At 43.2% G+C, this 26,200-nt stretch overlaps 1 protein-coding gene across 1 annotated transcript in view; it reads left to right on the top strand.

Moving 5' to 3' along the window:
• Nucleotides 1-10,066: 10,066 nt before the first annotated feature.
• Nucleotides 10,067-26,200, top strand: part of LOC130600613 (protein BANP-like) — a 104,875-nt gene continuing 88,741 nt past the window's right edge. Inside the window, exon 1 of the mRNA XM_057412085.1 lies at nt 10,067-10,173. The gene's annotated coding sequence lies outside the window, so the exon portion shown is untranslated. The remainder of the gene's footprint in view (nt 10,174-26,200) is intronic.

Genomic DNA, 26,200 nt, shown 5'->3' on the forward strand with positions numbered 1-26,200 from the left:
GGGTCCCCGTCGGCCGGGGCCCTGTATCCCGGGTCCCCGTCGGCCGGGGCCCTGTAATCCGTGTCCCCGCTAGTCGGGGCCCGGTAATCCGGGTCCCCGTCGGCCGGGGCCCTGTATCAGGGTCCCCGCTAGTCGGGGCCCTGTATCCCGGGTCCCCGTCGGCCGGGGCCCTGTAATCCGGGTCCCCGCTAGTCGGGGCCCTGTAATCCGGGTCCCCGTCGACCGGGGCCCTGTATCCCGGGTCCCCATCGACCGGGGCCCTGTATCCGGGTCCCCGTTAAACCGGGGCCCTGTATTCCGGGTCCCCGTCGGCCGGGGCCCTGTATTCCGGGTCCCCGTCGGCCGGGGCCCTGTATCCCGGGTCCCCGCTAGTCGGGGCCCTGTATCCCGGGTCCCCGTCGGCCGGGGCCCTGTAATCCGGGTCCCCGCTAGTCGGGGCCCTGTAATCCAGGTCCCCGTCGGCCAGGGCCCTGTATCCGGGTCCCCGCTAGTCGGGGCCCTGTATCCCGGGTCCCCGTCGGCCGGGGCCCTGTAATCCGGGTCCCCGCTAGTCGGGGCCCTGTATCCCGGGTCCCCGTCGGCCGGGGCCCTGTATCCGGGTCCCCACTAGTCGGGGCCCTGTATCCCGGGTCCCCGCTAGTCGGGGCCCTGCAATCCGGGTCCCCAGCGACCGGGGCCCTGTAATCCGCGTCCCCATCGACCGGGGCCCTGTATCCCGGGTCCCCACTAGTTGGGGCCCTGTATCCCGGGTCCCCGCTAGTCGGGGCCCTGTAATCCGGGTCCTCAGCGACCGGGGCCCTGTAATCCGGGTCCCCAGTGACCAGGGCCCTGTAGTCCGTGTCCCTGTTCGGGCGCCATTTGTAAGCAGCGAGGAGAAGCAGACAGGCCAACCCAATATGGGTGATAAGCAACTTCTACTTTATTTGTGACGCACTTCACACATATATAGGAGTGGTATTCAGCCACTCCTTCTTGGCATAACAGTATTGGTTAGCCCCCACAGCTTCCTTCACATTCTCCTCCCAGGTCCGGTCTCCGGCCACCTGTGGGGGCCACCCCCTGCCTTGCTTGCACAGTCCTCCAGAACTCTATGGTCCTGCTCTTAGAGTCATTCTGCAACAAGATCGGGCGTTTTCAGGGTGGTGTGGCCGTAGGTGGTGAGGCCTCTCTCTCTTTGGGGAGAATGGAAAGAACTGTCGTGGTTTAAACCCAGTCAGGTAACTTGTTCACTCACTCCCAGTGAGTGGTGCCGAGCTGACAACAATCGAGGTCCGTCCCCCCCACCGGGGCTCTCCCCTTCCCCGCTCCCGGAGGAACGGGGAGGAGGATCGAAAGAGTGCAACTCCTACGGGTTGAGACAAGAACAGTCCAGCAACCACTGTACAACACAAATCACCACCGCTACTATCAACTACAACAATGATAAGGGAAAATAACAAGGGAAGAGAATACGATACCACCGGCCAAGAAAACGAGTCCCACCCGGAAGCCCGTGTCCTTCCGGGTAACTCCCAGTTACCCCCCACCCCGGGCATGACGTGCTGTGGTATGGAATACCTCCTTGGCTAGCCCAGGTCAGGCGCCCCATCTCTGCTTCCTCACAGCTTCCCCTCCTCCCTGGCAGAGCATGAGCCTCACAAAATCCTTGGTCAGGGTAAACATCAGCAACAACCAAAAACACCGGCTTCACCAACACTGTTCCCAGGCTGGAAGTCAAAACACAGCACTGCACCAGCTAACACAAAGGAAAAAACATGACTGCTACTACTGAACCCAGGACAGACCCCTTATCTACAGATCACACAGACGCAGAGGACGCCAGGAGGTGACACGTATATCGGATGAAGAAGAGTATAAAACCAGTGACTTTGGGGAAGTGGGGTGCGTGCCGTTGGCAGAGCGGAGACTTCCCGGCCGCCCAGCGCTGTTTTTCTTGCTGTCGCTTACTCAATAAACCGATTTGATTCATTGGTCTGGCTCTCGTCAATTTATTTGAGCCACATTTATAACAGTCCCATGATCGCGAGGTTAGTAAAGGGACCAAAGATGCACAGAAACACTCTACACTTTGGAGATTGGTGTTTGAGACTTTGAAAGAGATGAAATTGAAAGGGCTGCAGTAGCTTCTGTATTTGCCACCACAGCTCCAGAGGGGGCTGTCTCCCCTAACCCCCATCATAGTGCTGCGGCTATGACTTTTGCATCTCCTGTGGTACCTGGAATGGCGCCGAAAAAATCAATGCCCCGAGCCAATGAAAGCAAGAGCCAGGTCGGCAGACAGCCACATACCAAACGAGAGACACCTGACAAGAAAGACATAGCTGCAAACAACGGAGACCCCGAGTTCGGCGCAGGATCAGCCCCCGAATCCCCTGAATCCGAGCCAGATTTATATCCTCTGCTTCCGGACTCTGACTCATCGTCTCCCGGGTCGGTCTGCTCGGCTCATCAGCAACTACTTGCTGGCCTTAGAGATGCTCAGCTGCAACAATTGATGAAAAAGCTTGAAGCCCTCAAGACTCAGATTGACACATCTCCATCGGTGCCACCACCTTATCCTCCGCAAAACCCCTTCCTTAAAGAAGGCAACCAAGGGAGGGGGTGGGAGAGGTATCAGGGGGCACAAATCCTGCTCACCGTTGGCACGGGTTAATCAAAGATGTGATTTTACTGTTGAATTTTCTTCAGTGGGCCTCTCTGCATATCCTGTGTTTACTACACAGCAGGGGGTTAAAGAGTGGGAAGCTTTTGATCTCCAAATAGTTAAGGAGGCCTGACAAGCAGTGACCACATATGGGTTAAAATCCTCTTATACTCAAGCTGTATATGTTATGATTTTTTTTTTTTTTTTTGCGATTGACAGGAGACTTTAATGACTCCCCTGCTATAATACATGGTCAGGCATTAGGTTCAGGTTATATGACTAAAACTCCAGGTATTCTGATCCAGTACAAGGATTTGGAAACTGGCATTTGGAAAGGTCCTGTGGAAGTAAAACTAACTGGTCAATGTTATATGTGTGTAAATTACAGATTCCAGTCTGCGGTGGGTGCCAGCTCAATGGGTGAGACCCTGGAAAGAGTCAGCATCACCCCAGGACACCCCCCTTGTCAGTGATTGAATGAATTGACATTTGAGCTTAGGACTTCCATTTTATGGATGTTTTCAGGCCTTGAAGGGAGCAACCTTTTTTACGTTAAAGTAAACAAACAAAAAAAAACAAAAAAACCCACCACCACCACCACCACCCCTCCCCCGAACCTCCAGGGAAGCGAGATCAGCGTGGGATACAGACGTATTGTGTTATTTTCTGGTTGTGGGAAGGTCTCTCTTATGCTCTTATCAGGGGTATTGGGCATATTGTGACGGACCGTGGACTTGGGAGCCCATATACAACTCATTTAATACAGTTTCTCTGTGATACTCATGTACTAAAAGTTGGTAAATAGAAGTATGTCCAGGTTTCTATCGACCTTTGGAGACCTTTATAGATATTGCTGGCCACTTCTTCCAACATAGGCTGGCCACCTGTGTCGGAATGAGTGTGCATTTTGGTCAGTATAAAAGCCCAAGCCTCATGCGCTGTGGGGGAAACAGAGCCTCTGTGGGGACGCCCGCTAAGGCTGAGCCTGCCACCTCGCACTGCAATGATGCTTCTTGGAGCTGGTTTGCTGTTAGTCTCCACAGGGTCCTTGTGCCACGTTCTGTACGTGGGATTGTAGTCGGAGTAATGATTGTCTGGATTTTGTGTTTCAAATATTGTAGTTGTGTGGAGTGTGGTTGTGGGATCCCATACGTGTGTGTGTGTGTTGAGGGAAGACGGTGTTCTGTGTATTTTTTGTTGTTGGGTTCATGTAAAAGTTTTCAACTGGTAGCAGTTTAACATTTTGGTCAAGAAAGGGTTAATGCAAAAGTGCGGTTGCTGGAAGGTATTTATGGTTGTCAGGACCCCTCTGAATGATAGCCCTCCTGTCCTGTATATGACAAACATGGTGTTACATGGAAACTGAGAGGGTATTTTGTCACTCTGGCCACTGATGAAGATTTACACTTAGTTTATTTTACCTCTCACACCTGAAAAAATAGGGTTGCATTGCAAATAATTTTGAACATGTGTCTAAACTGATTCAGGTCCAGAACTAGGAGACAGTCAAATTCTGCTTAGAAGAGTTAATGAAGTATTGATGCTATGTAACATTTTGTATCTGTATTTCTGAAATAAATATAATAAATATAAAGATGGGTACTACACACTGAATGGAAAAGCAGTTCTCAGGTCACCCTCAGTCTGAAGTAAAGGATAAAATCCTTTAAAATCAGTAAGCTCCTTCAGGCTTTTAATAATCCCAGTAGATTAAAGAAGACTGATGATGATGATGATAACAGTACCTGACCAAGTAAACATGGTCTGGGGCAAACCTAAACAAAGCTGGGAAAACTAGCAAATACTAGTTATCAGCTGTGTAGCAGAGGTAAAAGGGCAGCAGACACAGCTGTGAGCATGATCCTGGGAAGATCACAGTTGGGCAAAATACACATATAGAACTTGCTAGAATGGCAGAGGAAGGGAATAGCCTCTTTTCTTTTTTTTTCATGAGGTATACAGGGAGATGGAACAGTATGTAAATAGATAAGAGAACATTGAGAGCAAGACTGACTCTCCTCACCTTATTTCTCACACTGGCAAAAATGACCTTACAAGACCATAAACTTTGACCAGCTAGATGACCAAATATGTAATGATGTTTTTCTCTCTGCTGTGGGAATTCAAGACCTTTTCTTCCATCCTCATTAATGAAAATTATAAGTATCTAAAATTGAATGTAATTGAGTTTACTCAGTGTAAACCAGAGGTGAGATCAGAGTTAGAAAATGTCTGTCTTGCCCAAAGTCATAAAGCTAGCTGAAGTAGGTTCAGGAGCAAAACCCATTTGATCCTGAGCTATTTTCTGTAATAAAAACAAAGACCATTTCTGAGACAAGTGAAAATAGACATGGTGTCTGAAAAGTAAGCAATGAGGAAGTGTGTACTTGGAGGAGAAAAACTGAAAACAGGTTTCAACAGCAGTGAAGTTTTCTGTTGATAAAAGGAGAAATGCTGCAGTGAGTTTACAAATAGCATTAATATTACCTTTGTTTAAAAAATGTATTTTATATAAATTTTCATTAAGCATCACTAGGTCACAAGATAGTGCATGCTGTTTTCACAAGGATGTGGTTGTATCCCTCTCCAGTTATGAGAATCAGTATATACAAAGTGAATAAAGTAACTAACATGGAAACTGAATAAACAGGGAAACTTCAGGTACTCTTTGTATTTTTAATAGCATAGGATGTGTCAAGGGTTTCCTCCATAGGAAAGGAAATTATTCCTACAGAGTTCTTATGTCAAACACTCCACAGTTACTCCTGTGCCCTGATCATATCTTCTGTATTCTTCATGCCTTTGTTTCTATATTCTCATGCTCAGCAGTGAGTGTAATTATGAATGCCTGTCACTTGTTTAAACAAATTGTTTAGCAACCTTTGTTTTCCTGCTGCTGATGTAGCTGCAAAATTGTGTGCACAGTGTGTTAATTTTTTACCTTTGATGCTATGGTAAGGTTTTTTTTCCTAACCAAAAAAAAAAAAAAAAAAAAAAAAAAAAGGAAAAAAAAAAGAGGAAACCAATGAATGAGATACCAGTCTCTCCTGATCCACACAAAACACGTGAAAGCAGCAACTTCCTTAGGAAACAATAGTAAATGAATGCTGATACCACAGTAAAATAAACTAGATATTTCCTGGGACCAAATGATTCTTCATAACATGACAAAGAAAAGTTAACGCATACATAAAATGTGTGAAAGAGAGAGACTAAAAACAGAGGATGACAAAGGTGAGGAAATAACAAAGAAACATTTTGTTATTTTATTTGGGTCAACAGCCTAACGGTGACACAGTGCATCTTCTTCTATAAAATTAAAAAATTAAATTGATATATTAGCACCCTGAAGTTCTTATTCATTCTTATAAAGGGGAAGGAAAGTGAGAATGGGTTTGACATAGGCACTTGAGCAAGTTATCATGGTTTAAATCAGAATATAACTTAGAATGCATCAACTTCTTCACAGTGCTTGCTCATAGGCAGTCGCTTACCCCATGGTAAAGTGAAGCCTTCATTCACTAGAGCAGGACTGACTTACATTGAATTTCATTACATTATTGCAGAAATACTCAGGTGAGCACATTTTTGAAAGCGCATTAAGCTTAGGAGATTGTGAAGCACAGGAAACGATTATCTTTGGTTAGTCATTTGTGTGTTGGTACTGTAAATTAAAGATTAAAACCAAATTTGGGCTTTCTGATTTAAGCACGAAGGAGGTCTCCACTATTAGGTTGTGAACAGGAAGATCTGTTTCTTCTGCTGTATACAAATGTTTTCTGCCATAGTTTATGCTTGCATGAAGAGTAGGTTGTATCTGGCTGTGTCAATCTCAAGGGGAAGAAGGGATAGGCTATGATAACAGACTCTTCATGATTTATTGGTGTAGTTCCAAATTTTAAAAGACAATGTCCTCTACTTTGGAAGAAATGTTAGGAAAAAATTCTAAACTCTTATCTCTGGTAAAGAGAAAAAAAACCCTTATAAATGGTGAATTAATTGCATATTCTGGATTGCTGTAATGATGAGAGTGGACAGACTCACTAGTAGAAGACAGTGCTGCAGCCCTTCTCAGTGATAAATCTTATTATGTTGCTATCTCTGGTCAAGGATGTAGACATCAGCTGGATCCTGACAGCATTTCCTGCAGTTAATTTGACGACTATAGGTGAATAGTATAATTGTTTTATGACAGTGAAAGTCTTTCTGGTTTGTGTTGTTTTAGGTGAGAAATGATTTACTGGCAGACGAGCAGGATCTCACATCCTCAGCAGAACGTGGGCTAATAAATTGGGAATGTACTGATAAGAAAACAGGACAGCTTTGACATCAGGTTTGGATTAGTCTGGCAAAGGCTTTTACTAGCAACTTTCCACAGTGGGTAGTACGCTGGTATTTTTATCACTGTTTTCCTAGCTGGGACCTGGCAATTGCTTGAGTGCAGCAGAAACTGTTTGGCACATCTGTTGCAGGGCAAATCTGTGCAGCAAAGCATGAAATAATCCTGTGTAAAAGTCGGTTTATAAGACAGACTCAGCTGAACAAATCTGGAAGCAGAAGCAAGGGTTTTCCTAACATACCAATTGCTAATTCACAGGCTCATGAGGACTCTTCAATACAGAAAGCACCAGCTTGAGAAGTCCCTACAAGCACTTTCAAAGACGTGCCTTGTCAGCATAAATTTCCCTGCCTGAAACACGAACCCCCCCAAGTCCTGTTCTCTGTAACTTCTAGACAGAAGAACAGGAGGAATTGCTGGACTCCTGGGGTCTGAAACACTTTGGAGTTTTTGTGACATGCACTGTTTCATTTCATACAAAAGTCCTGCAGTAGACACTTTGAGTTTGAGCAAAGCTACAGTGTGCGAGAACAGCATTTCAAACCACTGGCCTGACAGCCGGGGCAACAGCTCCAGTTAGCTATAGGCTTGTAAATGTTGGGATGGCCAATTACAGTGGAACCAGATGGATTCAATTACACATCATAATATTTTTATGAAGAAGACTGAAAGTCATCTCTGGCTCTGATGAAGCTGAAAAATGGAAGTATGGTGATGATCTTGTTTGGACAATACTGTGATATATAAGGATACAGTAAAATAATTTGATCTTTGTCATCTTTCAAAGCTAATTGCATACTTCCTCCATGCTTCCTTTTTGTGCTTTAGCATATATTTATCATTCCCAGTAGTTTAACAGGTTTTCCACCTTTGCCCAGTCATTCTGTTCTCACACCAAATACAGGGATGAAGCAACAGAAGAATCTGTCTGATGAGCTAATTTAGCAAATTCCCACAGCACAGCGCTGACTGAGCTGTGTTTGCATGCATGGTGACATTTTTCTCCTTAATGTGACAGCATACATTCAGATCATCCCATCTCAGTGATGTGAGTTCTCAGGAGCCATTTGAGCAGGGAGAAATGTAATGGAAGGATCTGAGGAAGGAGTACGGAAAGGGAACGTGCACGGAAAGGGAATGTGTCAGTGAGCGGTTCAGTGCAGGCAGTTCTCTTTACCATAAAAGATGTGGATACACATTTGATCTGCTTGTTGACAGCTCTGCTAGCCAAAGCCTGTGGCTACATTGCCTGATGGGTCTGGAAACAATAAAGAGATGTAGCACTGGAGTTTGCAGTAGCCCTGAGACACTGTCAGAGCAGGATGTCCAGAGTGTGGCCTGCAGGATGTGGGCCACGACCACACCAAAAGTTTGTCTGCCTTGGCCAAACACTGACAGGTCCATCTTCAGAAGAGAAGGCTCAGGGGGGACCTTATTGCTCTCTACAACTACTTGAAAGGAGGTTGCAGTGAGGTGGGGGTCAGTCTCTTTTCCCAGGTAAGGAGTGATAGTGTGAAATACAAGGTCAGTCCTCTAATTGAGATAACAGGGTTTTATTGAGGGGCAAAGTCAATAAAGCAAAAGCAACAGGGCTGGGCACATGACCGTAGCCAGAGGCTCACTGATTAGCATTTGTTACAGGTTTATATACTTTCACTATTGCATTAGCCATATACTTATTCATAATTCCTGCTTATAGGCAGGGAATATTATAACTAGCTCCAGGAACTTATTATCATAAGTCTCCTCCTCTTGGCGTCTGTGCACTGCTCTGCGGTGATTGTGGGCAGGGGTCTTGAGGATGAAGTAAGCAGTCTTCCTCATTCAGACTGGGGTCTTCAAGATGAAGTAAGCAGTCTTCCTCATGGTGTACTTTTCACCTTTGGCACAGTTGGATGCCCCAGTAATCATAAAACTAGCTGAAACCAGCCATATCTGTAACTTTTCTGACAGCTGGCAAAGATTTTGAACAGTGTGACCTTCGTGTAAAATTTATTGCAAGCAAAACAGGAGGGGCAGACAAGGAGTATCCAAAGCTAGCAGATGTTTGGGAGGCACTGTCTCTAAACTAACTCATAAGTAGAAGGATAGTGTGAAGTAATTCACTCATGTTTAGCTGGGTCACTAAATTCTGTTATCTCACCACAGACTTATAACACACTGTTCTTTATCTTCAACTGAAGTTAAACTAAAAGTACTTTAACCCTATATTTTCCAGGCACTAGCTTTCCTCATATCAAGCTCCCCCCCCCCTTCTTTTACCTTTACAAATTCTTTTGCTATGCGACTCCATTTTGCTGAAGAGTTCTGCCCATTTTCAACTTGTTGTCTAATCTTGTGTCTCTAGAGAGCTTTGCGAACTCATACAGTTATATCCACATAGCAACACTTGTGATTTGCGAAAGCCAATACATTTATGTGTTTATCACAGCAACACCTATGATTTGTGAAAGCCAATACATTCATGTGTTTATCACAATGGGACAAGAGTTAACATCCTCAAGCTGCACCAGGGGAGTTTTAGATTTGCTATTAGGGAAAACTTCTTCACTGAGAGGGTGATCAAGTATTGGAACAGGCTGCCCAGGCCAGCGGTGGAATCACTCTTCCTGGAAGCATTGAAAAAACGTGTAGACGAGCCCTTATTGACATGGTTTAGTGGCGGTCTTGGCAGTGCTGGGGGAACAGTTGGAATTGATCTTGAACGCCTTTTCCAACCTAGTTGATTGTATGAACACCATCTCGGGGCACACTCAGGACCCTGCTGCTGAGCCAGGAGGGTTTTGTGGAGCGCTGAAGGTTGCGGCAGCGCTGGATGTGCGGGGCCTCAAGGCGTTGTGTGGATACGGGGGTGCAAGGCGTGTGTGGTGCGGGCTACCACTCCCAGCATGCCCTGCTCCTGCCGCGTGTACTACAGGTCCCAGCCTACTTGGCGGGTACAGTACCGCCGTTGCCACTGCGCTGCCCTCTGGGAATTGTAGTCTTCCTCCGGCGGTGCCTTGGTGAAGGGCGGCCGCGTGGCCGGTTGAGCCCTCCCCGTGCGCCTGCTTGGGCTCTCTGGGCGGGCGGGGCTTTGAGTGGGTGCAGCGTGGTGACGCGTGTGCGCTGAGGAGAGGGGGATATCTCGCGGGGAAGCACGCCGTTATCGTAGCTGCTCAACAAGCATCACGAGAATTTGATACTGTACACGGTAACTGTAATACTTAGCGGCCGCGTGGCTGGGGATGAGCTCTCGGGGGATTAGGGTGAGGGGGTGTCTGTTGCCGGGCTTGTAGTTCCGCTCCTCCCAGCACTGACCGAGCACTCGGGCCATGAGGCGGTGGCTCCGGGGAGGGGTGGAGCAGAGGCGGGGAGGCTGCGGGCTCCTGCCCCTCATCCGGAAACGGTTGCAGGGGAGGGTAGCGAGCAGGGACTTGCTTCTTCCCGTTGAGGGACGCCGGAGTTGGCTCCTCGTTGTCGCTGCCTCGCTTCTCGCCTGTTTTCTCTGTGCCCAGGCCTGGGAGGTTACCTCCTTACTGGGTCTCCGTCTTCTACCGCTGCCGGGGCGCTCGGCACCCCTGCGGGGCGGTGTTCGAGGTGGAGGGTGTGTTCTGTCCCCGAGCATCGTGCCCTCCTTCCCTCTCCGTCTCCCCGAGGGTTATGTTTACCCGTTCTGAAGGACGGGGCAGGTCGGAGCTCTCCCTCCTTCCCTTCATCCTTTCTTTGGGCCGCGCTGCAGGCGCGTTTTGGGGAAGGGGCATCGACGGCAGTACTCTCTCCCCCATCCCTGCCGCAGGAGAGTGTTAGCGGTTGGTGATATTGGTACTGCCTTCTTCCTTTGCCGCTGGCAGGTAGTCGAGAAGGGCTGCTGCTTTTCACGTGCCTGCGAGCGTGTGTGTGAAAATAGTTTCCTGATGTACTGTTTTGCCTGTGTGGACATTGAGTCGCAGTGAGCGTTTTTCACATCCGTATAGGGGTTGGTATTTTCTAGTCTCTTCCTATCAGTGATCTGTTTAACACCACACTCTGTCTTCCTTTTTTACCTGATTTTAAATTTAAGTGTGTGTATTTTTTTTGTTTGTTCGTTTTTATTAGTTTTTTTTTATTATTTATTTTTAAATCCTTTTGCAGTAGAAGTTTGGTATTTAACCAAATATAGTTGGTTTATTTTTGTGGGTTTTTTTGTGTTTTTTTTTGTGGGTTTATTTTTTTTTGTGTGTGTGTGTCAAGTAAACGAGTTTATAGGGTTATTAGCAACTGAGTGATTGCTTCAGTGGAAACAGCTTTAAACCTGTTGTAAAATAACAGCATTTTTTTCGATACTTTTTGCCTTCTGTGTGAGGTTGCCTTAGGTGGAGTACCCTGTTGATGTCAGGCTTTCAGGAAGCAAACATACCTTTGTAGGATTTTGCATACCCAAGCAAGAGCTTAAACAAACCAACAAACAAAACCCAAGCAATTCCTTTGTCTTAATAATTTTGTAGCAGTGCCTCTTGAAACAATGAATTTTCTCTGTTAGAAAGTGTTAATATATACTTAAAATGGATGTCCATAGAAATTAACAGGAATAACAAGAACTTGATTCTGAAACTGTGAGCCTTAATTCATACATTAAGTGACATCTTGGCAGTAGATGAGTTTTCAGTAATACATGAGAAGATGTTCCAAAGAGAGCAGTTTATTGAAGAGAGTAAAAAAGGCTGAGTTTCCGAGTATAAAAGTATTTTGTATTTTTTTACCTTTTAAATTTATAATCTGTTTTACAATAACAGTAACTGGCTTTAATGTCTTAATTATCCAGCCATGTTAACCTTGCTGTGTGGTTACAGGACAGGTTTTTAAGTAAAAGGCTCTTTCAAAGGAGAAATTGCTAAATAGCATTCTGAGTAATTGAATAATAACATTAAGGATATGGTAGTAATATAGTGAATGCTGATGATCATTGTTCACAGTTGGAAAGGCTTTATCAGCACATGTTCTGCTGAGCATGTTTGCATAAGTCTTGTTTCCTGCCTGTGGCATTTTTAACACAGTACAATGTACTTGTTCTATACTGGTTTGGAGTGATGAGGTGAAGAGAGATGAGCTTATAGTCATAGCCTCACATAACCATAGGTGCTACAGTTTTACCTTGGTTTTTGTGAGGAGTAGTGCTGTGGGATTCAGACCTGCGTTGATGACGGTAATATGCTAACACTTTCAAGGACTTGAGGCTGTAGAGACAGGTTTTGAGTTTTTCCGTAAACTTGTAAAGAATCGTTTGTGCAGGAAGAATACGTGTCTTTATTGTGTCAGAACTTGAATGTCTTCAGATCTTTCATTGAAGAATGCCTTGAATTGAAATGGCTGTGATGTTCCTTAGAAAGTGAAGGCTCTCTCAGTACCTTTGTTTTGAAAGGAAGAGATGGGTATTTCTCTGTGCACAGAAGCTCTTGTCCCAGAGATCTACAGAAACATGAGCACCAGCTTTATGTGAAGTAAGCATTGATGTGCGGATTGACTCCACAACTCGTTAAAGTTGTAAAGTAGGTATGCTTTTTATTCAGCGCTGAGATGCACGGGGATAATTCCTCAAAGACATGTGTGCCTCAGTGTTGTTTCCCTCTACATTTATTCTCTAAAAGTTATATATATTCATAAGGTTGCACAATACGCCTATAAATATTCATGTCCTATCCCTGCTTCGTATTATAATGAGTTAGAAGGTCCTTTGCGCCTGTGCAGTGCCCCCTCTGGTCATGGGCAGGGGTCTCAAGATGAAGTAACTGAGTCTCCCTCCTGTGGGTAGGTGTCCTGGGTTCAGCAGTAGCAGTCATGTTTCTCCTTCCTGGTAGCTGGTGCAGTGCTGTGTTTTGACTTCCAGCCTGGGAACAGTGTTGGTGAAGCCAATGTTTTTGGTTGTTGCTAAGTGATGTTTACCCTGACCAAGGACTTTGTGAGGCTCATGCCCTGCCAGGGAGGAGGGGAAGACGTGAGGAAGCAGAGACGGGGTGCCTGACCCAGGCTAGCCAAGGAGGTATTCCATACCACAGCACATCATGCCTGGGGTGGGGGGTAACTGGGAGTTACCCGGAAGGACATGGGCTTCTGGGTGGGACTCGTTTCTTGGCCGGTGGTATTGTATTCTCTTCCCTTGTTATTTTCTCTTATTGTTGTTGTTGGTAGTAGCAGTGGTGATTTGTGTTGTACATTGGTTGCTGGACTGTTCTTGTCTCAACCCATAGGAGTTGCACTCTTTCAATCCTACTCCCCCTTCCTCCGGGATCGGGGGCCTTGATTGCTGTCAGCCCGGCACCACTCACTGGGAGTAAGTGAACAAGTTGCCTGACTGGGTTTAAACCACGACAGTAGGGGTCTTCAAGATGAAGTAAATGAGTCTTCCTCTTGAACTTTTCACCTTTTAGTCTTCAGGTATGGCCTTAGGGTTTGGTCGGTGTCCCAGCCATAAACCATCTGCATCTCCCTCTTCAGGCCTTATCAGTAGCTGCTCATCAGTAGAATCGGGTGTCTTCTTTTCCTTATCAATAGAACCAGGTGTCTGCTTTTCCTTATCAATGATTAGTGCCTTTGTTCTGCTTAGTAGGCATGATAGGTACAGACAACACTTTTGTTTAAGCAAGGGAATTCCTCTAACCCCCTTTTACAACCCCCCTGTACATTGGTTAACCCTGTATCAGCATGAGCTATTTGAATGAGGACACAATGCAAAGCTGATTAGTTAGAACAACATGTCTATTTATATACTAAATTTTGCCAATAATTTTATTTTCACTGACTTGGTTTCCTTTAGTTTGAAACTTGACGTTAAGTTGTGAACCTTTGAAATAATTTTACTTGTTTTGTTTTTTTTTAACATATCATTAAAAGCAAATCATCATTCTTTTTTCTTAAGTTTAAAAAAAGGAATAAAATATCTTTACAATGTCAAACACTTGTTTCCTTCCAGTTTTAGGTTTGTAAAGCTACTGTTAAGCACTTGATTTTGCCTACTGTTGTTAGACTCACCTTATGATGTTTAGCAACAGTGCACGGAAGGATTAACTTTGTAAAATCCTTTGCATTTTGGACTTGAAAATAATTCCATTCTACAAACAACATTACAAATTATTTTATCTTGCTTCCTGTTTGTAAAACCCTTAGACCACTTAAGGGAAAAATGCATTAAGTTCAAATTTTCCTGTATTTTATGATGGACAAAAGAATGCATCTCTACTGAGAAAAGGGGGCTCAAAATCACAAAATGGAATATAGAAACCTTTAGAATTAGTTTTAAGTAATGTTAAGTTTGATGGCTTTGTAACAGTAGCAATGGAAAATTACTGAGGTGCATGATACATAGAGAAAAAAGAGTACAGCTAGAGAACATACTGAGAATTCTCACAAGATAAATCGTTATAGTTGTGACATAGTTTAAGAAAAACAGTCTAGAAGAACAGGACAGAGGGATAAGGAGTATCTGGGAACTGCAGGTGTCCAGGATGGGCTACAGTTAAACTAACTGATAAGTAGGAGGATAGGAGGATTATTATGTCTCTGGTGCTAATGAACCAATTAAACTGGTATGAGCATCTACTGTGCATGCTTCAAAGGCTGATGGAAGTGATGAAGATTGTTGGAAGAAGTAAACGACCCTCAGAGACCACCACCACAATTCTGTACGGATGCGGGGAACTTTCTGGAAGATGACGTAATCCATACGTAGCCTCATGAATATGTATGTATGCCCAGTGGCTATAAAGGGACCGCTTGTGTGGCAATTGGGGGACACGTCAGGAGGAGCTATCCCCCGTGTCTCCCGGTGCCGCAATAAAGAATACCTGCTTGTCAACTTGAAAACTTTGTTGGCGAGTTTGTTCTTGGAGTTTTCTCCGAATCACTGCTATCCATGGAGTGACTTCACAGTAACTGTAAGGTTGAATACCCCTTTCTTCACTGCTCCTTAGATACAAACATGCCTTACTACCAAGATACCTCTCTCTAACATCCCATGAATATGTGGTCTTGCAAGTGTAAAGTCAGTGTTATACTTTGTTGTTTTCCTGGAGGTGGGAGGGGGAATGGCAAAGAGGATCAGACTATACTAATGAAAGTGTTTCAGAATGTGAAGAAACACTTGGTCTATGCTTTTCTACTGCAATGATGCTTCTCAGTTTATTTTCCCAAGTGCTTTTGTTAAGAATTAAAATACTACTGTTATCCCTGTGTTTTAAAACCGTGCTAAGGTCTTTTTCATCAGATCGAATGTTTCCTTTTTCTAGCTAGCTTCAGGAGGTGAGTGTTACAAGACTTTTGAGTAAGCAGATTACTTTTTGTTTGTTTTATATTTGCCATCATGCTTCTTGGTAGTAAAAGTCTGTGCCAGCGTTGGGTTTTGTCTTTGTGTCTGCCCCGTCCGTTCCCCCCTGAATTGCTAGATTGGAAAGTTTTCCTGGTGTATAGAAGATCAGCAGTATGCATACTAGGAAAAATATAAATTATATTATCCCCCTCTGTTGTAAACCAAACAGAATAGAATAAAGCATTTTGCAGGCATTTCCCTTGAACTGAGGCAGGTGTTTGTCATAGTGTATGGTCCTAGGATGGCTGCTGCCTTGAGACTGAACAGCTTTCCAAGGCAAAGCCTCTTTAGCGCAACAAAGCAATCTAACTGGAAGATTACAGTATTAGAGTCTTAATTCCTTCTGCCAATGGAAAATGTGCACTAAGCAAGGGTGTCCTACAGAGCATGCTGAAGAAGGTTGGGTTGAGGTGTAGGCCTTATTCCCATGCCCTGACTCCACATTTATATTTTGTTTCTGTGGAAGAGCTAGTTTTAACATGGTGAAAGAATATGATTGTCAAAGGAAAACACTCTGGCATAGTGTCTGTCCTCCACTTCACAGATGTGATAAATGAGATATTGGGGTAGAGCAATTGACATGCACACAGTGTCTTGGAGCTGAGAGGAGCAGATCTGGATGTAGAACAGTTGAGCCTGATAGAAGTGGCTCCTCACCAGTGCTTTTTTTCTTGCAGTCCAGTGTGGGGCAAGATGTCTTCCTTGGCAGTGTTTGGAATTTTACTGTTGGGGATTTTCATCGAATCTGAGCGTAGTGGTTGTTATTAACATGATGTAGTAATGATGTTGGGGGTGCCCATGGCTCAAGTCCAGCTGCAAGATGAAGGATATAGGTACTTTTGCTGGCATTTTTATCTAGGCAGCAATGGTTATTTCTGCTGTGTGTCTGCTTTCAGAAACACATACAAATAGTTTTCTGCACTAAAAGTTTCTAAATCCTTTACTTGGCTTTGAGTAGATAACTTTCTGATTCTTTATAATTGAAAAATATGAGTGGTATTAAACTTGGAGCGATCTGTGTCAGAGCCAGTTTTTAGTTTGGTCAAATGCGTATGTGCTTATGCCTGCCTACTGCTGAGACTTCAGTTTGAAATGTACTCTGAATTTACTGGTACTTCTAACTCTTTAGAGCAAATAATAGCCTCCAACCTAAACCAAATGTTTATGAAAGTGCATAATTAGATTTTTTTGGTATGAATTAAAAAGTCTATAGTTCTATCTACCATAACTTATTTTATTATTATTATTTTAATGCTTTTCCTAAGAAAGCATGAAATTGGGGGGGGGGGGAAGTAATAGAACACATTATCCGTAACTTCTAATAAAAAAAAAAGAAACTCATTTAACATCCTCTTCCCCCAACTATTGTACACTTTTTAGCAACATTATTTACAAGTAGTCATTTTCTGTGTGCAGTAAATTGCAGTGTTAGGCCTGTGAAGTGATATTTGGTTTTGTGGAGTTAGCAATACAAGCTGTGGTTTAGAAATTCAGTATTTCAGTCCTTTAGATGGAAGTTTTATCCATCTCTGGTTTCTTTTCTGTACTGTGTGGTTGCCAGCCTTTCTTCTATCTCTAGTTTATAAACTTGGAATAAATGTTTTTGGAAGGCTTGAAGAACCACAGGCTCTTCTGGTAACTTAACTGTTGGGATGTGGTCATAGATGCAAAAACTGGTGATTAGCCTTCCTTCCTGTGGAGTCAGCATGTCCCGTGGTGCATTGGTGTGCTTTCTCATACTGACGCAGAGCCCAGCCCTGCTTCTGGAAGAGGGGATCTTCCTGAAAAATTTTTTCTAAAATTTGTTCTTTGGGAAACATTTCTTATTAAATAATTGCTTTGAGATAAAGACCACTGAAATGGCATGACCATTTAAAGTGTAAAGTACCATCTGTGATACTGTTCATTAAGCTATTTTCTTGAATGCAGGTAATTATTTGAGGGGGGAATAATTACTTTGTGACACTGTGTCGTGGTTTAAACCCAGCCAGACAGCTTGTTCACTCAGTCCCCACCTTTCCTCCCTCTTCCTTTCCTTCCCCCTACTCCTGGAGGGACGGAGAGGAGAACCGAAAAGAATGCAACTCCCACGGGTTGAGATAAGAACAGTTTCGTAACTAAGGTATAACACAAATCACAACTGCTACCACCAATAATAATAATGATAAAGGGAATAACAAGGGAAGAGAATACAAAACCTCACCACCAGTCAACTGATAACTAGACCCCCCCAGCCTGACCAAGCACTGACCCATACCTCCTCCAACCCTACTGTCTACCAGCCCTTCCAGCTAACTCCCAGTTACATCCTTGGCATGACGTGCTGTGGTATGGAATACCTCTTTGGTCAGTTTGGGTCAGTTGTCCTGTCTCTGCTTCCTCCCGGCTTCCCCTCCTCCCTAGCAGAGCATGAGGCTCACAAAGTCCTTGGCCAAACCAAAACATCATTGTTATCAGCTCTGCTCCCAGGCCGAAAGTCAAAACACAGCACTGCACCAGCTACCAAGAAGGAGAAACATGACTGCTACTGCTGAACCCAGGACACACTGAAATGATTGGACAAGACAATGAATAACTGGGCTTTCAGAAGTGCAAGTTGAAAACTGGATTTTCTTAAAAGTCACAGTATCACAGTATGCTAGAGATTGGAAGGGACCTCGAAAGATCATCTAGTCCAATCCCCCTGCTGGAGCAGGAACACCTAGGTAATGTCACAGAGGAATGTGTCCAGGCGGGTTTTGAATGTCTCCAGGGAAGGAGACTCCACAACCTCCCTGGGCAGCCTGTTCCAGTGTTCTGTCACCCTCACTGAGAAGAAGTTTCTTCTCAAGTTTAAGTGGAACCTCTTGTGTTCCAGTTTGTACCCATTACCCCTTGTCCTATCATTGTTTGCCACTGGGTAGAGCCTGGCTCCATCCTCGTAACACTCCCCCTTTATATATTTATAGACACTAATAAGGTCACCCCTCAGTCTCCTCCAAACTATAGAGACCCAGCTCCCTCAGTCTTTCCTCATAAGGGAAATGCTCCACTCCCTTAATCATCTTTGTTGCCCTGCGCTGGACTCTCTCCAGCAGCTCCCTGTCCTTCTTGAACTGAGGGGCCCAGAACTGGACACAATATTCCAGATGCGGTCTCACCAGGGCAGAGTAGAGGGGAAGGAGGAGCTCTCTCGACCTACTAACCACCGCCCTTCTAATACACCCCAGGATGCCTTTGGCCTTCTTAGCCACAAGGGCACAGTGTTGGCTCATGGTCATCCTGTTGTCCACTAGGACCCCCAGGTCCCTCTCCCTTACACTGCTCTCTAACAGGTCGTTCCTCAACCTATACTGGAACCTGGGGTTGTTCCTGCCCAGATGCAGGACTCCACACTTTCCCTTGTTATATTTCATCAAGTTATTCCCTGTCCAGGTCTCGCTGGATGGCAGCACAGCCTTCTGGCGTGTCAGCCACTCCTCCCAGCTTAGTGTCATCAGCAAACTTGCTGATAGTACACTCAATTCCCTCATCTAGGTCATTGATGAATATATTAAATAATACTGGTCCCAGTACTGACCCTTGAGGCACTCCACTAGTTACAGGCCTCCAACTAGACTCTGCCCCATAGACTACAACTCTCTGGCTTCTCTCCTTCAGCCAGTTCACAGTCCACCTCACTACCTGATCATCCATACCACACTTCCTCAATTTAGCTGTGAGGATGCTGTGGGAGACTGTGTCAAATGCTTTGCTGAAGTCAAGGTAGACCACATCCACCGCTCTGCCATCATCCATCCACCGTGTTATTTCCTCATAAAAGGCTAAGAGATTGGTCAAACATGATTTCCTCTTGGTGAAGCCATTTTGACTGCCCCCATAACCCTCTTATCCTTGATGTGCCTTAAGATAGCACTAAGGATAAGGTGTTCCAACACTTTCCCAGGGATGGAGGTGAGGCTGACCGGTCTATAGTTACCCGGGTCCTCCTTCTTGCCCTTTTTGATGACTGGAGTGACATTTGCTTTCCTCCAGTCCTCAGGCATCTCTCCCGTTTCCCAAGACTTGGTAAAGATGATGGAGAGTGGTCTAGCAATGACTTCCGCCAGTTCCCTCGGCACCCGTGGGTGCATCCCATCTGGACCCATGGATTTATGGATGTCCAGATTGCTCATCTGGTCTCTAACCCATTCCTCATCGACTAAGGCAAACCTCTCCGTCGACTTGACTTCATCTAGGGTCTCAGGTACAGGGCTCTTCAGGACTGCCTGCAGCAGAGTAGACAGAGACAAAGAAGGCATTCAGTAACTCTGCCATCTCTGTATCTTCTGTCACCAGGGCACCCATCCCGTTCATCAGGGGGCCTACATTGCCTCTGGTGTTAGTTTTGTCTGCCATGTATTTGAAAAAGCTCTTTTTGCTGTCCTTGACCCTTCTCACCAGCTTTAATTCTAAGAAGGCCTTAGTCCTCCTAGCTGCCTTCCTACATCCTCTAGCAGCAGCCTTATATTCCTCCCAAGTGGCCAGCCCCTCCTTCCATGACCTGTAAACTCTCCTCTTCCACTTGAGCATACCCAGCAATTCCCTATTTAGCCACGCAGGTCTCCTGGCCCTCTTCCTTGACTTCCTACGTGTCGGGATGCTCCGATCTTGAGCTCGGAAAAAGCAATCCTTGAATGTCAACCAACTGTCTTGGGCCCCTTTACCTTCAAACAGCCTTGCCCATGGGATTTTCCGTCTTTTGATCTTGACCTATAGTTTTAGTCCCGCAAAAGGGAAATGAACTTAAATAATATCAGTTGCATAGATTTTCACAAATATCAAATGGTTGCACAGTAAAATAGAATTGAAGTATTAAGCAGGAAGTAAATTTATGGGATAGCTGCTTATTATTGAAATAGTTACTGAAGTGACATTAGAGGTGTGTGCGAATGCTTTTATCAGGTATGAATTATTATGTTGGTGGTCAGTATTCAGAAGCTTAATTTATTCAGCAAGTTTGAGGAAGTGTTTAAAATTAAAAAATGTTTTACCCGCTTTCTCTCTCCTCCTGGCATATGATGGATTTTTAGAACTATTATTTTTAATTGAAACACTTTTGTTAGGCTTTTCATTTCCCACTTTCCAAAGGGGATTCAAGTATGGAATAAAGAGCTGGTATATAGATTTGTTATTCTTATGTATATATTCCTTAAAATCCTTTCGCGCTGAACCAGTAGTACAGAAACAATCTTGAAGACTTTCTGACCATCCCGCAGTACTTTTATCTAGAAAGCAGCTATAAATGTTTCATGTAGACTCTTAAAGAACATTGCAGCTTTTGGGCATCTGCTTTGTGTGGGAAATTAGTTAAAAGTTGAGTATTATTTCAGTCTATACTATTAAGTTTTAATATCAGTACACTTTTTCACCCCCACTAAAAATAATGAAACTCAAATTTTATGGAAGTTGTATTCTCCAGAGTCATCTCTCGTACAAGTTTAGGGTCAAAGATCTGGTGATAAACTTGTTCCAGTTTAAGCATCCTTCCTGGGGAAAACATACTTTCTTGATCCTTTGTGAAGCAACTTATGTTTCATGAGCACAATGTGGATCCCTCTGCTGCAAAGAAGGCTCAGCTGGAGACAACATTCTGATATTTGTAATGTGTTCGTACTGCTTGTACTCTTCCTCAGAGTGCATGATTTCTGGGATGGGGTGAAGACTTCACAGCTTTTCTCAGTCAGCTTCTTGACTCTGGATCTTCTGAGTAGAAGTGGTGAAGCTCGTTTGCAGTGTAACTTTCTTCTGCTGCTCATGAAAATTATGGTGCAGCACAAGAATTTTGGATGATACCTGGTCTGAGTTAGTGCCACAGAGATTTTGTACCTGGTGGTACTTCAGCTACTAGTGTTTTCTGGAGTATTGGCTTTCTAAAGAAAGTTCCCCTCTTCTTCCCCCCACCTCAGCTCTTACAGAGCTTTTACTGAGAAGTGACTTGAGACGTTTAAAAATCTGTTGTTTTCTCTCCATTTCCCCTGCAAGAGTAATAATGCCAACTCTTAAAATAACCCCTTTTATTCAGGCAGATAAGTGCAACTTGGGTTCTTTCAGTGGGGTGTGTTTTTTTGGTTGTGTGTGGGTTTTATTTTTCTGTTTGTGGCCATTCTGGCCATGTGGGTAGTCTTATGTGTCTGTAAACTCGGACTTTTTTGCACCTGAAAATGTAGTTGTAATAGGCGTTAACATATCCTTCTAGCTCACTTGGGAATAATGATATCAAAGACATGGCAGTGCAGCTGTTGGCACCTGACAACAGCAAGAATGTTTATACAAGTTCTACAGAGAATTTGTGCTTGAGTTGCTGGTGCATGTGGCCACACACTTGATGCGGTCACTACTTCTGCCAGAACAATGTAAGCTGGTATGAGCTTGCTGGCAAGCAGGGCAGCAGTGTTTCTGGTTTAGTTTGTTGTACTTTGTGTTAGGATTGTGGCCATTGGTACTAGGGATTTGTAGAAAATATCGAAGAACTTGCCAGCAAAGTTTAAGTTGACAAGCAGGTGTTCTTTATTGCGGTGCTGGGAGATACAGAGGACAGCTCCTCCAAGTGTGTCTCATTTGAGCACCAAGCAAGCTGTGATTATATAATCATTAAATGTACATATTAATTACATTATGTGCATATTCATGAAGTTACTTATGCATTACATCATCTCTAGAAAATTCTTCCTGCATGTGCACAATAATGTGGTAGTGCTCTTTGGGACCCCTGGTGGTCGTTTCTTCATCATCTTCCTCTTCATTACTTCATCCTTTGGCTGAACTTTGGAATTGGCCAGCCTTGTTGTCCATTTGCCAGTTCCTTTAGTTTGTTTTAACTGGTTTCCCTAAACATTAACTGAAGAGTTCTCTTCCTTATCATTGTTACAGAGTCCACCTGGAGTTCAGGTCGCTTAGTTACAAGCAAAATGTTTGTTCTATTTACAATGAGCTATCCTTCATTCTGTCTTGCTTGTTCTTTTCCCATCTCAGTAGTGTATTACAAGAATTAGGAAAAGACATCCAAGCAAAACAGTGGCTTGTACCAGGTGGGGTAGAATACTTCTAGGAATAAAACAATAAAATAATGATAATTTGAGCTTTCATAGCAATATTTGAGAATTTCTGCCTCCCTGTAAGATTTTGTACTTCAAAGAAATTTCAAGTTCTTTTATTCTTGGAGCAGCTGTTTCCTTTCTTTTTCTGTTGCTGTCTGTATTTTAAGAACTTGTACTGGAGCCCATTAGCATAGCATCTCTGAGTGGTATTTATTTTATATGTCTCCAGAAAGCTATGGCTGCTGTCCGTGCTTTCAAAGATAAGGAATGCTTCTGTGGGGGCTTGGGAGGATAAATTTTTTTTTTTCCCTCTGATCTTTGGCTGAACCAAAGATGTCTGTATATTATTAATTTTTAAAGAGGTTAAACTTAAAATGCTTGTATAGTTTTACTATGAAATTTACTTAAAACGCGTCTTTCCTTTTAAGGTGGATTGAGAATAAGGATGAAAGCTAAACAGATGCTAAGAAAGGTTAGAATATCTTCCTTTGTAGATTTAGTAGTAATAAAGAAGCTAAAGTTCAGTATATAAAGAGTGAAATTAATATTTTAAAGTTTTGGTGAGTGATGAAATAGACTGTATTTATTATTAAAGGTTTAGTTCTGTTACTCCATATTGATGCTCATTCCATCTTGGAATCTTAAGACTGTGTTTGCAAATTTTTGAGGGGAAAAAAAAACCCCAAAACAAAACCAACAACAGTTTTGGGAGGTAAGAAGGAACTAATGCTATATGCTTGCTGCGTATGGTAATTTCCATTCATTGTGATTCAAACCTGAGTCAATTTTTAATTCGTGTTGCTTTATACAACAGGAATGGGTTTCTGGTGGCTTTATTATGCAAGTTTACTGAAGTTGTGTCTGGCCTGGGGTGGGGAAAGGGCAGACAGTAATGAAGCCAGTCTGGGTACTGGCTGCATGATGCAAGAGATTTGAAGGGTCTGAAACATTTGAGGGAACAAATTTGAAGGCATCCAGGGCTGAGGTGGGAGGAAATCCCTCAGATACACACTGTAACCCGTTCCTCAGTTTTTGCATTGGGTCAGAGTTGAAGCAGTCTCTTCCAACCCTCCAAAAATGCTCTGGGAGAAGTGATGAGTGCAATGCAGATCTAAATAGCTCAGCCGTAGTCATTGTGAGTCCAAGGCCTCCTGTAGTGTATTAATGAGATATTTGCCATTGTCTGGTATGAGCTGTCTTCCCTTACTTCTCTCCCAGATAATGGCAAATTGACTGTAAAATAGTGCTGCTTTGCTCCAACTTCCACATGCTGGTTGGGGGAGAAAAAGTGGGCACGTTTCATGCAGTTTATCCTTGGTTTCTTGACTTTCTGTTAATATTTTTTTATCACCTGGAATAAATATTAAGCTATATTTCAGCATTGGTGGCTTTGGAATTAGTGGGGATTAGGGTTTCAGCCATAAGAAAAAAAGCGGGGGGGGGGGAGGGGGAGACTGGGAACACATAGAAAATTTCAAGAGAAGTAGTGTTTTTCATGAGGAAATGCTGGTAAATGCTTCACTGAGTAAAATGTGTGGAAAACTATATTGGCAAAGTTAGGCTGAATTTTACCAGCTTTTCAAAGCTGATAAACTAATCTGATAAATTTTATTGGGATTTTATCATTGGTTCTGAAAACACGGTTAGACCACTGCAAAATTTTTCTGTTATAAATTAAAATTCTGAATTTGGGAGAGGGGCATTTTAATAAAGTTTTGATATAGCTACTGTGGTTGCAGTACCCCTTGTGGTTTATTTGGGCATTGCCTTTCTAATCCATGCATCTAGTGTTAGTAACAGAATTATTTGTTTCCATTTATGTTCTCATAGAGGAGATCTCTGCCTCTGGTGACAGCAGAATTATATTTTCTTTTGCCTGTTAAGAAGGCAAAAGTGTTCCATGAGGATATTGGTTGTAATTAAAAATAAATATAATAAATATAAAAAGAAATAAAAATAAAAAACCTAATTGCCTGGTAGCTGTGCCTGACTTACTGAAGTTGTAATAAAATTTGCTTACATGGAAATAAATACTAATGATATGAAGACACACTGCTGTCTGTGTGTAATAGCTGTTCTGCCAGTCATAGTTTGGTTGTTATGCCTGTATTTCAAGGCTCTGCAGCAGAATATTTTGATGGTACTTTACTGACATGAGGCTGAATACTTTCATACCCATGAGAAGTGGGGAACTAATGTCACAAGTGTGAAATTGTGTTGTTTGTGTTGAAGAAAGGTTAAATTTTTTCTTAAATGAATTTTGGAAGGCTAAATATGTACATCATGTGAAGTATTAAAGTGTATTTAAACAAAAGCACTGCAAATTCTTCGTAATGCTTTATAAAATATTGATATATATGTAGCTATAAGTGGTTTCAATGCAGCATGTGAAGTATGAGTGAAATCTTGAATTGTATAAATGGACAAAGTTTTAAAAGTTGAGTTTTGTTCTAGTTTGTCCTTTGTGCATTTGGAGTGGCAGCTGTCTTCAAGTTGAGGGCAGGGTTCTTAATATTACTAGCAGTATGTAATATTATGAAGCAGTAACTGCAGCACAGCTGTTGTATTCTGTTAAGATTGGCTGGTTACAAGATTTCACAGAAATAGCAAATACAGTTTACCAAAATGGCATCCATATGCACTAATGTATTGCTACTTTTTTTTTGGGCATGAAGCCACAGTGTGTGCTGTACCAATAGTTTTTTACCATGATCAGGATTTCAAATGACACTGTATTGACAGTGCTAGTATTTTGAGTAAACAAGTGGGATATGTGGGGAGTCCTCCTCAAGACTCAAAGCCCATCTCAAAGATGGGCTTTCACAGCATGCAGTGATTGCTCAGGCCAGTCTCAAAGTTCTTCTGTAGATTGTGTTGCTCTCTTCAAATATTAGTACTCCACCTGTATGGCTTAATGGCGTTCTTGTGCTCAAGTGGAAGAGGACTATCTTTATGCATAATTGGATTTGATTCAGTGTCAGTGTTAAGGGATGAATTACCATTTCCATTGCTAAATCTCAAATTCTCTCTAGTGTTTTGCTTCAAGTTAAAAAGGAAAAAAATTGGCTGATCTCTTGGTATTCATTGTCCATCCCTTTGTAAACTGAGAAAGCGCATATCTGAATGGTTCCAGTGTTTCAATTTCAGTTTTACAGACAGTTTCTCTTAAAACACTAATAAATAACCTTGACTGAGAATTCCAAGGGAGCAGGGCTGAGAAATATTTTGGCTTTAAAATCAGGACCATATTCTGAAAATGGTTTCATCAGCATTGCTGTAGAAAATGCAGGTAAGTTCAATAACCAAGGGAAAGAAAAGTCAAGTTTTGCTTCAAGTCTAGTTGTAATTAGCTGTGAGGAAGCTCCCTGTTCTCACTGACTGTTTCTGAAGATTTGAGAGGCCTGTTAAGATTCCCAAAGAAGTGGCAAATGCTCCATCCTTGTCATTGTTCAAGGCCAGGTTGGACAGAGCCTTGGGTGACCTGGTATAGTGTGAGGCATCCCTGCCTGTGGCAGGGAGGGTTGGAACTAGAGGATCTTAAGGTCCCTTGCAACCCTAACTATTCTATGATCTTGTGTACATGTAGGTTTGTAGAGAATGCAGTAATTGCAAACCTAGGCTAGGCTTGGGAGCTTCATATGCTTTTGTGACATTAAGACTAAATACTAAAGTCTGGTCCCTTCCAAGAGCTAAGCAATAATTTGTAAATTAAACTCCTGCAGTTTAGGAATGGTCTTGTATGGTCTTAAAACTTCTAAAACAAAAATAAACTTAAAAATAAAATGTTTTCTTTGATTTTTATCCTGATGAGCTGCCAAATCTGAAGCTAAATGTTCTCTTTA

The sequence above is a fragment of the Pezoporus wallicus genome, unplaced genomic scaffold (assembly GCF_028554395.1).
Source record: "Pezoporus wallicus isolate ANWC-B61680 ecotype Strahan unplaced genomic scaffold, APGP_CSIRO_Pwel_v1 contig_8421, whole genome shotgun sequence".
Taxonomy (NCBI): domain Eukaryota; kingdom Metazoa; phylum Chordata; class Aves; order Psittaciformes; family Psittacidae; genus Pezoporus; species Pezoporus wallicus.